This window comes from Rhipicephalus microplus, chromosome X (genome assembly GCF_043290135.1).
Source record: "Rhipicephalus microplus isolate Deutch F79 chromosome X, USDA_Rmic, whole genome shotgun sequence".
In the NCBI taxonomy this organism is placed as follows: domain Eukaryota; kingdom Metazoa; phylum Arthropoda; class Arachnida; order Ixodida; family Ixodidae; genus Rhipicephalus; species Rhipicephalus microplus.
In genome coordinates this window covers 327,770,141-327,784,374 of record NC_134710.1, presented here as the reverse complement: position 1 = coordinate 327,784,374, position 14,234 = coordinate 327,770,141, and the positions used below count along the sequence as shown (strand labels likewise).

Here is a 14,234-nt window from a genome sequence, read left to right as displayed (position 1 = left end):
CTCTAGAATAATCAGTTCAGGTAGTGAGAAAAACGTCCCTGATGTCTCCGAAATAGACGAATATGTATTCATTTTTCCTACGCAGCACAGGGACCTATACAAATGACCCTGTAGCTGTTTGAGCCCCCTTGTTTGAGAACGTTACGGCACATATGATGCAATAGGTCATCCTTTTAAGCAGTCACACTTACCGGTCTGGGCCATGGCGACAGCACGATAACGTGTTCTGCACCCGTGCTTGTCGTGTACTGGTAATCACATCCCCCTAACACGTGGAAGGCGCCACGTTCGATCCCCCCTGGCCAGCACATGTTTTTTTTTATTTTATGGACGCGTTTGTACGAATAGCTTGCGTTTATTTTCTCACAAGTGTACGAACATCATTTCAGCATCTCTAGAAAAATCAGTTCAAGTAGTAATAAAGACGTCCCTGATATCTCCGAAATAGATGAATATGTATTTGTTTTTCCTACGCAGCACAGGGACCCATACAAATGACACTGTAGCTGTTTGAGCCCCCAAGTTTCAGAACGTTATGGCACATATTGCCGCGACATATTGCCTGCATTCAAACAACGCGCACACAGGGACCTACATGCGCGCCCTCTAATGTTGCGCAGAGACAATGAAGATAGCACGAGAACCCAGCTGGCCCCGGCTGATGTGCGGCACGCGCTTGGGGCTCCTCTTGAAGAAGCAGAAGAAGGCAGACTTCTTTAGTGTCGTATTTGGGTGCGTATTGTGCTCAGGTGGCCCTGCTTATAAATTAAAGCCTCTGCTTATGCTGGAACGAGAAGCCTTGAGATTGTGTCTTGGACTTCCTAGGTTTGTAACAAACAATGTTATGTATCAGGAAGCACGATTACCTACATTGCCTTGCCGTTTTCGTATCCTAACGGTTCAGACGTTTCTGAAATTTTATAGCTATGCACCAAGACGATATGAATATAATTTTATAAATGACCCAGACACCTTTTTTCTTGCCCATTGGCCACGCATTCGAACACCTCAAATCGCTTTTGTCCAGAAACAACTAGATAGGTTAAACGTAAAAATTCGAGATGTGATAGCGGCACAGGTTACAAATCAAATTCTTCAGACAGAATTCGATGAGATTTTTCTCTCTAAGCCCCAATTGCCGTCCTATATGGTCTTAAATAGCCGACAGCAGGATTATTTTTGCACACGCAGACACATATATTATATAGCCACAGATGTTTTAGTAATGGATGAAAGGCAGGTGTAGGTACATACTACCATTCGCTTGACTGGTCTTTTTCATTAGGATTAACGGATTTCACCCCAGTTTTTGAAGCTGAACTGTTGGCCATAGTTCTAGCGCTGCGAAGGCTACCTTTGAATGCCGCTAATGCAATCATAATCCCGGATTCCCTGTCAGTATGTACGTCGATTACGGCGTCAACAAAATCGATGGCCTTAAAGACGCTCCTTATGCTAGTTCCTGCTCAGCTGCAGCTACTGAAATTAGTATGGGTACCCGGTCATTGCGGCTTAGAAGTAAATGAAATCGCCGACTCTCTAGCACGAGCAGCATTGGAAGGGCCAGTACTGTGAGTCCTTCACGAAGTGGCCACTATAACTGCGTCAAGATACAGAAAACTTGCGCTTAGTGCAGACGCTATGGAAGCAAGATTGTCAACACCAGAATTTACTCACTTAATATTTCCATGGAAAATTCATTGGTGTCCTACAAGACAGTTGCAAACCATAATAACCAGATTTCGATGTCATGTACCCCCATTAAATTTCTATTCGCCAAGGCTGGTCTGGCGATATCACCACTATGCAACTTTTGTTCAGAATATGGAACAATAGAGCACTATTTTTTATCTTGTCGCCAATACAAATTGCTCAGGAAAACATTCTTAATCCTCCCATTCGCTAGCCTGGGGCTGAATTTCACTATAAAAAACATACTTTCCTTCGGTGCTTACGATCTGGGCTTAAGCCACGAGAACGTTTTCTATGCAGTTTGCAAGTACCTTAATGAAAGTAAAAGAATTAAGCTTTTAATTGAGTGATTATTATTCATGCAAAAAAGTTCCAACATACACAAGAGCATTGTTCAACCATGCTGATTCCTATTCAAGGTAATGAATAATTGTCTTATCTGAACGAGTGACCAACAATCATTGCACTTCTTTTATTCTGCCTAGGGTGTCTTTTCTTTTTTCTCTTTTTTCTTGTGGGTGGTTTCGATATTGAACAAAAAACTTACTGAAATAATCATTGCTTTTTCGCCGACCCCCCTGAAACGGTACGAGCCATGACTGTGGAAATTCATTATCATCATCGTCTTTGGTGTTCTGCTGAAACGTTCCACGACCATAGTCCTTTTTAGTTGTGGGCACAGGTTCGCCCTTTAATAAATACGTTTTATTACACCCCGAGTCCTTCAACATTGTTACATTATGACGCAATATGTCATCCATTAAGCAGTCGAAGTAACCAGCCTGGCGCATGGCGACAGCACGAAGACGGGCTCTGCACCCGTGCTTGTGGTGTAGTGGTAATCACACCCGCCTTACACGCGGAAGGTCCCCGGATCTAATCTGGCTGGCACATGTTTTTTTTTCGGACGCGTTTGTACAAATGGTTTGTTTTTATTCTCTCACAAGTGTAAGAACACATTTTCAGCATCTCTAGAAAAATTACTTCAAGTAGTGATATAAACGTCCCTGATGTCTCCGAAATAGACGAATATGTATTCTTTTTTCCTACGCAGCACAGGGACCTATACAAATGACCCTGTAGCTGTTTGAGCCCCCACGTTTGACGAAACGTTACGGCACATGTGACGCAATATGTCGTCTTTTTAAGCAGTCACAGTAAACGGTGTGGCCAATGGCGACAGCACGAATACGTGTTCTCCACCCGTGCTTTTGGTGTAGTGGTAATAACATCCGCCTAAAACGCGGAAGGTACCAGGATCGATCCCTGGCAGGCACTTGTTTTTTTTTTTTTTTGGACGCGTTTCTACAAATGGTTTGTGTTTATTTCCTCAAAAGTGTTAGAACACGCTTTCAGGATCTCTAGAATAATCACTTCAAGTAGTGATCATAACGTCCCTAATGTCTCCGAAATAGACGAATATTTATTCATTTTTCCTACGAAGCACAGGGACCCATACAAATGACCCTGTAGCTGTTTAAGCCCCAACGTTCGGGAACGTTACGGCACATATGATGCAATAGGTCATCCATTTAGGCAGTCACAGTTACCGGTATGTCCCATGGCGACAGCACGAATACGTGTTCTGCACACGTGTTTGTCATGTAGTGGTAATCACATCCCCCTAACACGCGGAAGGTGCCACGTTCGATCCCTGGCAGGCACATATTTTTATTTTTTGGACGCGTTTTTACAAATAATTTGCCTTTATTTTCTCACAAGTGTACAAACACATTTTCAGGATCTCTAGAAAAATAACTTCAAGTATTGATAAAAAAGTCCCTGATATCTCCGAAATAGATGAATATGTATTTGCTTTTCCTAAGCAGCACAGTGACCCATATGATTGACACTGTAGCTGTTTGAGCCCCCAAGTTTGAGAACGTTACGGCACATATTGCCGCGACATATTGCCTGCATTCAAACAACGCGCCCATCAACGCGCGCACAGGGACATACATGCGCGCCCTCTAATGTTGCGCAGAGACAATGAAGATAGCACGAGAACCCAGCTGGCCCCGGCTGATGTGCGGCACGCGCTTGGGGCTCCTCTTGAAGAAGTAGAAGAAGGCAGACTTCTTTAGTGTCGTATTTGGGTGCGTATTGTGCTCAGGTGGCCCTGCTTATAAAATAAAGCCTCTTGTTATACCGGAACGAGAAGCCTTGAGATTGTGTCTTGGACTTCCTAGGTTTGTAACAAACAATGTTATGTATCAGGAAGCACGATTACCTACATTGCCTTGCCGTTTTCGTATCCTAACGGTTCAGACGTTTCTGAAATTTTATAGCTATGCACCAAGACGATATGAATATAATTTTATAAATGACCCAGACACCTTTTTTCTTGCCCATTGGCCACGCATTCGAACACCTCAAATTGCTTTTGTCCAGAAACAACTAGATAGGTTAAACGTAAAAATTCAAGATGTGATTGCGGCACAGGTTACAAACCAAATTCATAAGTTAGAATTCGATGAGATTTTTCCCTCTAAGCCCAAATTACAATCCTATATGGTCCTAAATAGCTGACTGCAGGATTATCTTGCACACGCAGAAACAAATAATATATAGCCACAAATGCTTCAGTAATGGATGAAAAGACTGGTGCAGGTATATACTCCCATTCGCTTGACTGGTCTTTTTCATCAAGATTACCGCGTTTCAGCCCAGTTTTTGAAGCTGAACTGTTGGCAATAGTTCTAGCGCTGCGAAAGCTACCTTTGAATGCCGCTAACGCGATCATAATCACGGATTCCCTGTCAGTATGTACGTCGATTACGGCGTCAACAAAATCGATGGCCTTAAAGACGCTCCTTATGCTAGTTCCTCCTCAGCTGCAGCTACTGAAATTAGTATGGGTACCCGGTCATTGCGGCTTAGAAGTAAATGAAATCGCCGAATCTCTAGCACGAGCAGCATTGGAAGGGCCAGTACTATCAGTCCTTCCCAAAGTGACCACTATAACTGCGACAAGATACAGAAAACTTGCGCTTAGTGCAGACGCTATGAAAGCAATACTGTCAAACCAGAATTTACTCACTTAAGATTTCCATGAAAAATTCATTGGTGTCCTACAAGACAGTTGGAAACCATAATAACCAGATTTTGATGTCGTGCCCCCCGTTAAACTTCTATTCGCATAGGGCTAGTCTGGCGTTATCAGCACTATGCAACTTTTGTTCAGAATTGGAAGCAATAGAGCACTATTTTTTATCATGCCGCCGATACAAATTGCTCAGGAAAACATTCTTAATCCTCCCATTCGCTGGCCTGGGGCTGAATTTCACTATATAAAACATACTTTCCTTTGGTGCTTACGATCTGGGCTTCAGCCACGAGAACGTTTTCTATGCAGTTTGCAAGTACCTTATAGATAGTAAAAGAATTAAGCTTTTAATTGCGTGATTATTATTCGTGGAAAAAAAATTCTACATACACAAGAGCATTGTTTAACCATGCTGATTCCTATTCAAGGTAAAGAGAAATTGTCTTATCTGAACGAGTGACAAACAACCATTGCACTCCTTTCATTCTGCCTAGGGTGTCTTTTCTTTTTTTTTTTCTGGTGGGTGGTTTCGATATTGAAAAAAAACTTACTGAATTAAGTCATCGATTCTTGGCCAATCCCCCTGAGTGGGTACGAGCTATGACTGTCGAATCATCATCATCATCATCATATTTGGTGTTCTGCTGAAACAATCCACGACCATATTGTCTTTTAGTTGTGGGCACAGGTTCGCCCTTTAATAAATACGTTTTATTTCACCCCGAGTCCTTCGACATTGCTACAATATGACGCAATAAGTCATCCATTTAAGCAGTCAAAGTAACGAGTCTGCATGGCGACAGCACGAAGTCGCGCTCTGCACTCGTGCTTGTGGTGTAGTGGTAATCACATCCGCCATGCACGCCGAAGTTCCCAGGTTCGATCCCTGGCAGGCACATGTTTTTTTTTTTTTTTTCGGACGCGTTTCTACAAAGAGTTCGCGTTTATTTTCTCACAAGTGCAACAACACATTTTCAAGATCTCTAGAATAATCACTTCAGGTAGTGATAAAAATGTCCCTGATGTCTCCGAAATAGAGGAATATGTATTCATTTTTCCTACGCAGCACAGGGACCTATAAAAATGACCCTGTAGCTCTTTGAGCCCCCACATTTGAGGAAACGTTACGGCGCATGTGACGCAATATGTCGTCTTTTTAAGCAGTCACAGTTACCGGTCTGGCCCATGGCGACAGCACGAATACGTGTTCTGCACCCGTTCTTGTCTTCTAGTGGTAATCACATCCGCCTTACACGCGGAAGGTCCCAGGTTCGATTCCTGGCAGGCACAAGTTTTTTTATTATTTTTTCGGACGCGTTTGTACAAATAGTTCGCGTTTATTTTCTCACACATGTAAGGAAACATTTTCAAGATCTCTAGAATAATCATTTAAGGTAGTGATAAAAACGTCCCTGATGTGTCCGAAATAGACTAATGTGTATTCATTTTTCCTACTCAGCACAGAGACCTATGCAAATGACCCTGTAGCTCTTTGAGCCCCCACGTTTGAGGAAACGTTACGGCACATGTGACGCACTATGTCGTCTTTTTAAGCACTCACAGAAAACGGTCTGGCCCATGGCGACAGCATGAACACATGCTCTGCACCTGTGCGTGTGGTGTAGTGGTAATCACATCCGCCAAACACGCGGAAGGTCCCAGGATCGATCCCTGGCAGGCACTTGTTTTCTTTTTCGGACGCGTTTGTACAAATGGTTTGTGTTTATTTTCTCACAAGTGTAGGAACACACTTTCAGGATCTCTAGAATAATCACTTCAAGTAGTGATATAAGCGTCCTTGATGTTTTTGTTTCAGCTCCCGTTATTTAGAGAGGTGATCGCCGGGCTAATTCCAAGGCCGAAGTCTTGGCCCCCCGAACTGCACCACGAAAGCACGGAATATTTTGAAGTGGTCCTATTTGGCACGTCAGTGGACGCCAGCGGTGGCCCAAAGCACTAGTCAGAGCCGAGAGTTGATAAACAAAACCAAATTTTATTCTCAAATATGTCAGATCAAACGATACACAAATATGCACACTCGGTAGCAGTTTAATACGATGTCTCCAATCCAACAACGTACTACACAGTACAATCAGGCACACTCGAAACAACGGACAAAAACAACAATACGCACTACAATGCAATCACGTGCATCGAACAACCAAGACACTTAAAGACTAAAGAGTTGAAAAAATTATTCAGTCCACACTCCTTGGAACAAAGTCTGAATGATACTCTTCCAAGAATCACTCACTCAAAGTACAGCGCTGTTGTCGTTTCGCTCCCCCGAAGTTTCTCTTCCAGGAAACCTCGCGTCTTCAATTGGCCGCTTCCAAGCACCAAACTTCTTCGCCGGTAACACGTCGGCTTCCCACGCGCAGCTGTTGCTGCGCGTCTTCGCTTCCTGGCGGTAGACACTCTCTTCTGCTTGTAGCACGAGTCTTCACCCCTCAGGTGGAAATCCTCTTCATTACCTTCTTTGTCTCTGAGGACAGAGCCTTTGCGGACGACACGGCGGAAACACCCTACGCACTTTGGCGCATACTTTCTTCTTCTCCTGTTCTCTTATTTCTGCTGCTCAAATAAATACCTTCTGCGCTAGATTCCAGAAACTTCTCAACGTTTCGTCGGCGCGATGCACAGCCAAGGCTGGGGAAAGAGCGAGAAGCTTCGAGGGCCGTCTAACACTCGTGACGAAACTCCACATCACCCCGCCCCTTCCTTCGAGAACCTTCCAAGGCTTGCTCCGCCACCACTGTGAGGAGGTTGCCCGGCCAGACTACGCTTTCGATAGAGAGAGACAACGCGCCCAGGGAGTTTTTGGATGCTCGTTTTCTTCTTTATTTTTGACCTTGAGGCGTCTCTCGGCGCTTGGTATCGTTACTGTTGCTAGAATTCCGCGGCACGCGCTTTTTCGGAGCGTTCGTTTGTGACAGTCTCCGAAATAGACGAATATGTATTCGTTTTTTCTACACCACGCTGAGACCCATACAAATGACCCTGGAGCTGTTTTAGCCCCCAAGTTTGAGAACGTTACGGCACATATGATGCAATAGGTCACCCTTTTAAGCACTGACAGTAACCAGTCTCGCACATGGCGACAGCACGAAGAGGTGCTCTGAGCCTGCCTTGTGGTGTAGTGGATAAAGAAAAAAAAAAGCCTTGTGGTGTAGTGGTAATCACATCCGCCTTACACGCGGAAGGTCCCAGGTTCGATCTCTGGCAGGCAAATGTTTTTTTTTTATTTTTTGGACGCGTTTGTACGAATAGTTTGCGTTTATTTTCTCACAATTGTAAGAACACACTTTCAGGATCTCTAGAATAATCACTTCAAGTAGTGATAAAAACGTCCCTGATGTTTTCGAAATAGACGAATATGTGTTCGTTTTTCCTAGGCAGCACAGGGACCCATACAAATGACCCTGTAGCTGTTTGAGCCCCCACGTTCGAGGAAACATTACGGCACAGGTGACGCAATATGTCGTCTTTTTAGGCAGCCACAGGAACAGGTCTGGCAGATGGCGACAGCATGAAGACGTGTTCTGCACCCGTGCTTGTGGTGTAGTGATTCCACTTTCGGCCGCGATAGCGAGCGGACGCGTTTGGAATGGGCTCTGTCGGAGCGGTATCAGCAGCCGTTTCTGACTGCGGAAACAGGGTGATAGCTGCGTCGGACAACGAGTACCGTGTTGTTCTGCCTAGTCTCCCTTCAGGACGTCTGGTTTTGAATACTGTTTTCGTGCATGCGGATGTAAGGGCACGGCCCTACCGTGTAGAACTAACTCAGGGATACTATGAGTGATTTGAAACTGCTCTCCGAGGTTACGGCCTTGTGGGCGTATCAAATGAATCACGTTTGGGCCATCACGTTCAAATGTGCAGAAGGTGCGAAGAGGCTACTGGAAAAAGCAGAAGTGAAAGTGAAGGGACAGCGTGGCCTCCTCATCGATCCATCGAGCCAGGAGCTTCGGTTGAAGCTGCACTGGCTCTTGCCTACCATACCGGACGACGACGTGCGAGCGGCCTTCCTGAACTATGGCAGAGTGACGGACATTATCATGGAACGGCGGAAGGTCAGTGGTGTGGCTGACAAAGTGTCAACGACGCGAAATGTGACGATGACACTTAAGGCGGGAGTCAAGCCAGAAGATTTGTCCCATAAAATAAGAATTGCTGGTAAGCTGGCTCTTGAGGTGGTGCCGGGAAGGGCACCGCTATGCCTTCGTTGCCAGTGAACCGGACACATTCGTCGGGACTGTAAGGTACCACGGTGCACGTTGTGTCATCGCTTTGGACAAAACGAGTCGGGATGGGTGCGTACCTACGCCAGTGTTGCAGGGCCCGTGGGGAGCGACGACACTTCGGAGCTCCTAATGGACGAAGCAGATTTCGAGGCAGCAGCGAGAGTGGAGGCATAAAGTGCCACGATGGACAGCGTGCCAGCTGAGCAAATCTCAGGTTAGAGAGCTAGGGTAAAGTTGACTAACCTCAAAGCCGAAGATACATTGTTGGTGAAAAATGATTCTTCGGAAGCACTGCTGACGCAGGAAGACAAAAGCAACGTGACATAGGTGGTCAACAGGGAAGTAGTGGAGGAAATGGACATTTCCAAGGAGGGCACCACGACGAATAAGCGATAACACGAACGCGTCGAGGGAGAGAGTGAATCTACCAGCCCAAGCAGTCCCGGTGAACCTTCAGCAAAAGCAGCCCCTGTACGTCGACCGACAGTGTGGCCACGGCCGAACATCCCACAGGATCGGAGGCCGACGGCAACGACGATGCCGCCGCCACCGCCACCGGTCACGTAGCAGTAAGCTGTGGAAGCCCCGACCTATGTCGTGGGCCCCAAAGTCATGTGTAGACAGGAGCATAAGCCCATACTCTGGGTCTCTATTATAAATTATTCCAATGGTGCTGCCAGAGAAACCCTTGCGATTGGCTACAATCTATGTTCGGGAAATTGCGGCGAGTAGAAAACAACGACAGTTGTATAGACTGGTGATCGAATATGATTTAGACATTATTGCCATACAAGAAACCAAAATTGGAAGTGATGATGAGACCAAGAGTATGGTGCTACCTATCATGTCAATGTACTACGCGGGTGTGAGTCATGCCATAGGGCGATCCGCGGGGTGCGTTCTGTTTGTGCGCCAACAGCCGGGCCCAGAAATAAAGGGTGTGAGGTCAGACTTGGCGGGGCGCATGGTTTTGTGTGATTTTCGTTGTGGTTCAGTTGAATGGCGAGTGATATGCATTTATGCTCCTAATTTACTCGACGAACGAAGACATTTCTTCGAGAGTGTCAGAAATTACTGCAACGTCGAAAGGAACCTGGTACTGATGGGGGACTTCGATTGTGTACTGGCAGCGCGTGATAAATCAAGTGGTACAGCGTATAGAGACGCCAACCCGGCCGAGCTTCACAAAATAATTGATGAATATGGGCTTGAGGACGTAGCAGAATGCTTGGATTACGACCGCATTGTGCGCTTCACGCATTATCAAGCAGCCAGCCACGCCCGACTGGACAGAGTGTACGTTCCGGCTGAATTGATAGCACTTGCGCAAGAATATCGTGTGCAGTCGGTGTCATTTAGTGAGCACTGTCTAGTCATGTTTGACGTTAATAACAAAGTGAAAAACCGAAATAAGTTTGCATGGGAATTATGGAAACTTAATGCTAAAATTTTGGAGGATGGTGTTTTCTGTGAGAAAGTGTTAGCCCTGCTCAAAGAGATAAACATTCAGACAAACACAACAATATGTGAGAGATGGGAAACATTTAAGCAAACAGCTAAATTGAAGGCACTTCAACAAGCCAGCGCTATATAGCCCGAAAAGAATACGTACGAGGAAAACCTGCCGCAAAGCTTGCAAATACTAACATACAAAGAAATTCTATTGCCCCGCCGTGGTGGTCTAGTGGCTGAGGTACTCACTGCTGACCCGCAGGTCGCGGGTTCGGATCCCGCCTGCGGCGGCTGCATTTCCGATGGAGGCGGAAATGTTGTAGGCCCGTGTGCTCAGATTTGGGTGCACGTTAAAGAACCGCAGGTGGTCGAAATTTTCGGAGCCCTCCACTACGGCGCCTCTCATATTCATATGGTGGTTTTGGGACGTTAAACCCCACAAATCAGTCAATCAATCAAAGAAAGTCTATTGCCTGGGACGTTCAAAGACGACGTTAACACACTGAAGCAAAAACTTGAGCAGGCCGATATCGAACGCTATCGGAAGGCGTTGGTACGAGCTAGAGTAGAAGCAACGATAACAGGCGAGGCGGCAACTAAAAGAGTCCTCGCAAAGGAAAGAAAATGGGCCCGACGGAACGAGATTTACGAAGTTGAACAAGACGGTGTTATCTTAAATGAACAGAGTGGCATCGAAAACGTGTTCACAACGTTCTACAGAAAGCTGTTCGTGCGTTGCCCGGTGGACGTGGAGGGTTTCGAGACGGATATCATGCCTTTACTGCCAAAGATTCACGATAGCTCAAAGGAAATGTTAGAGCACCGTATTACGGCCGATGAGATATCGGTGGCGATAGACGATTTGAAACGGGGGAAATCTCCCGGGCCCGATGGGCTAGGATCCGATTTTTACAAGGCGTTCAAGTACAAAGTAGCCTCTATACTGGCTGCAATTTTAGACGATGCATATGAGCGATAACGACTACCACCTTCATTCCTGTCCACACACACAGTTCTTATCCCGAAAACAGATGATCGCAACACACTAAAGTGGGTAACAGCATATCGCCCTATCAGCTTAGCGAATGTCGACTATAAGATATTCATGAAAGTGTTGGCTAAAAGACTGCAAACAGTAGTGAAAGATATAGTTGGACCACACCAGACGTGCGGCATCAAGGAACGGACCATTTTTACGAACATTCATACTGCGAGAAGCCTACTCGAGTGTTGTGACGTATTGTGCAAGAAGGTCGCAATTCTCCAGTTGGATCTGGAAAAGGCGTTCGACCGGGTACCGCACGACATACTATATGCCATTCTGTAGTACGTGAACGTAGGATCTGTTATTATGGAAGGTGTCGCAATGGCGTACAGGGGTTGCACGACAAGGCTGATAATAAGTCAGTAGGAGAGCTTATCGAAGTGCAGTGGTCAGCGCGCCAGGGATGCCCACTATCGCCGTTACTTTTCGCTTTATATATCGAGCCCTTGTGCCTCAGCGTAATACGGGCTAACTGTATCAATGGCTTTAAAAAAGAGCAAGTGGAGGTAAAACTATTCGCTTATGCGGACGACATCGCGGTGTTTTTGGGGACCACGCCAGTATCATGAAAACTGTGGGAATCGTGAGGCGTTATTGTGTCACTAGTGGCAGTGCATTCAACTGGGGCAAGAGCCTCGGAATCTGGCATGGAGCTTGGACAATGACACCCATTACATTTGCCAACATGTAATGGGTTTCCACTCCCACGAAATACCTAGGCGCCCCTTTAGAGTTTTACCGTGACAGTGAACCATACTGGCAGAACCAAGTTTCGGAAATGCGCGCGAGGACTGAGAGGACGAAAGGCTCGGCATTGTCTATGTTTGCACGTATCACGGTGTGTAATGTGTTTTTTATTACCAAACTTTGGTATGTGTTGAGTGTTTTGCACTGCTCAAGCATTAACGTACAAAAGCTCCACAGAATTCTGGCTGTTTTTGTTTGGGGATTGGTATGGGAAAGGACGAGCTGCACCAACTTGTTCCGACGTGTACGTTATGGAGGTCTTGGCTTGTCGCTCTTATTCCTGAGGTAAATAGTGAACCGGTTCTGCTTCCTTAGTGATGTGAAGGACCCTTTTTTGCACACTGTATTAAAGCTCAGACTTAGCAAGCTTGTGCCGGACTTTGTGGTATCCACCGAATGTATTGAAGGCAGAGTTTTTTTTTTTGAAGGAGATTGTGATGGCTTATAAGTTCTTGCGTGCTCGATTCTCATGCAAATTTCTGGCGGGAGTGAAACGAAGGAAGCTATACAAAGATCTGGTAGATATACTACTACCCGTACCTTTGTATCGCACAATATATAGTGCCAAGTCTGGAAGTGATGTCCTGCAAATGTCAAACATATGTATGTAGCTCTAGGAGCCAAGTCCTTTTTCTTCAGGTTGCACACCGGGACACTAGAGGTAAAAACATGGCTACAGGAAAAAGAAATGTATGTACCATAAGATGTGCACTGTTTCTTATGTAGAAAGCCCGAAACCATTAAGCACGTCTTCTTAGAATGCTGGGAAGGCATGTTCTTCTGGGATATATTACAAAGAACGCTAAAGAAAGACCTCCCTTTAGAACCACAAGGAATTCGTTTCCCAACTGTGGACAACGAAGAAGGTGTCCCATTTGACGCTGTTATGCTACTGGGTTTGCACTGCATATGGAAGGCCTGCATGGCCGCACGACATGTAGGTATAGATGAAAGATCGGCACACGAGTACTTTCGCAAATCAGTGGGCAGGTTCCTGGAAGCACATAAATATTTAGATCCGATACCTGAATGGGTATCGAAGATCGAGCCACTCATGAACATGAGATGATTTTAGCCATCGTACGCCAGCCAAAGTTTGGTTGCTTCTTTTACCTATGCCCATTTATGTATCTTTGTCTTATGTGCCTCGCAATATTACTTTTGATCCCTGACTGTATTTGTGTTTTTATGTGTATCTGTAAGCAGGCAATAAAGGAAAAAAGTGCTTGTGGTGTAGTGATAATCACATACGCTTTACATGCTGAAGGTCCCAGGTTCGATCTCTGGTGGGCACATGTTTTTTTAATTTTTCGGACGCGTTCGTAGAAATAGTTCTCGTTTATTTTCTCAGAAGTGTAAGAACACAATTTTAGGATATCTAGAAAAGTTACTTGAAGTAGTGATACAAACTTCCCTGATGTCTCCGAAATAGATGAATATGTATGTTTTTTCTACGCAGCACAGGGACCCATACAAAGGACCCTGTAGCTGTTTGAGCCCCCACGTTTGAGGAAACGTTACGGCACAGGTGATGCAATATGTCATATTTTTAAGCAGTCACAGTAACCGGTCTGGCCCATGGCGACAGCACGAAGAAGTGCTCTGCACCCATGCTTGTAGTGCAGTGGTAATTACATCTGCCTCACACGCGGGAGGTCCCACGTTCTATCCCTTGGATGCACATGTTTTTTTTTTATTTTTTGAACGCGTTTGTACGAATAGTTTGCGTTTATTTTCTCCCAAGTGCAGGAACTTATTTTTAGCATCACTAGAAAATCACTTCAAGTAGTGACATAAACGTCTTGATGTCTCCGAAATAGATAAATATGTATTTGTTTTTTTACGCAGCACAAGGACCCATACAAATGACACTGCAGCTGTTTGACCCCCCCCCCCCCCCCGCAGGGGCGCCTGCGTAAGTAGGCGTTTGGTGTGTAGCGACACCCCGGACCCGAGCTAACGGGGGAGTTTCGGCTCCCTCCCACGCCTAGCCGTGCGTGGCTTTGCC

At 45.6% G+C, this 14,234-nt stretch overlaps 1 protein-coding gene and 1 non-coding gene across 5 annotated transcripts in view; one reads left to right on the top strand and one right to left on the bottom strand.

Annotated features, from left to right (window-relative positions):
• LOC119161271 (arylsulfatase B) overlaps positions 1–14,234 on the bottom strand; it is a 150,798-nt gene that overhangs the window by 105,323 nt on the left and 31,241 nt on the right. The gene's annotated exons all lie outside the window — the stretch shown is intronic.
• TRNAV-AAC (transfer RNA valine (anticodon AAC)) lies at positions 6,349–6,421 on the top strand. Its single transcript has one exon. It is a non-coding gene; the product is annotated as a tRNA-Val (tRNA).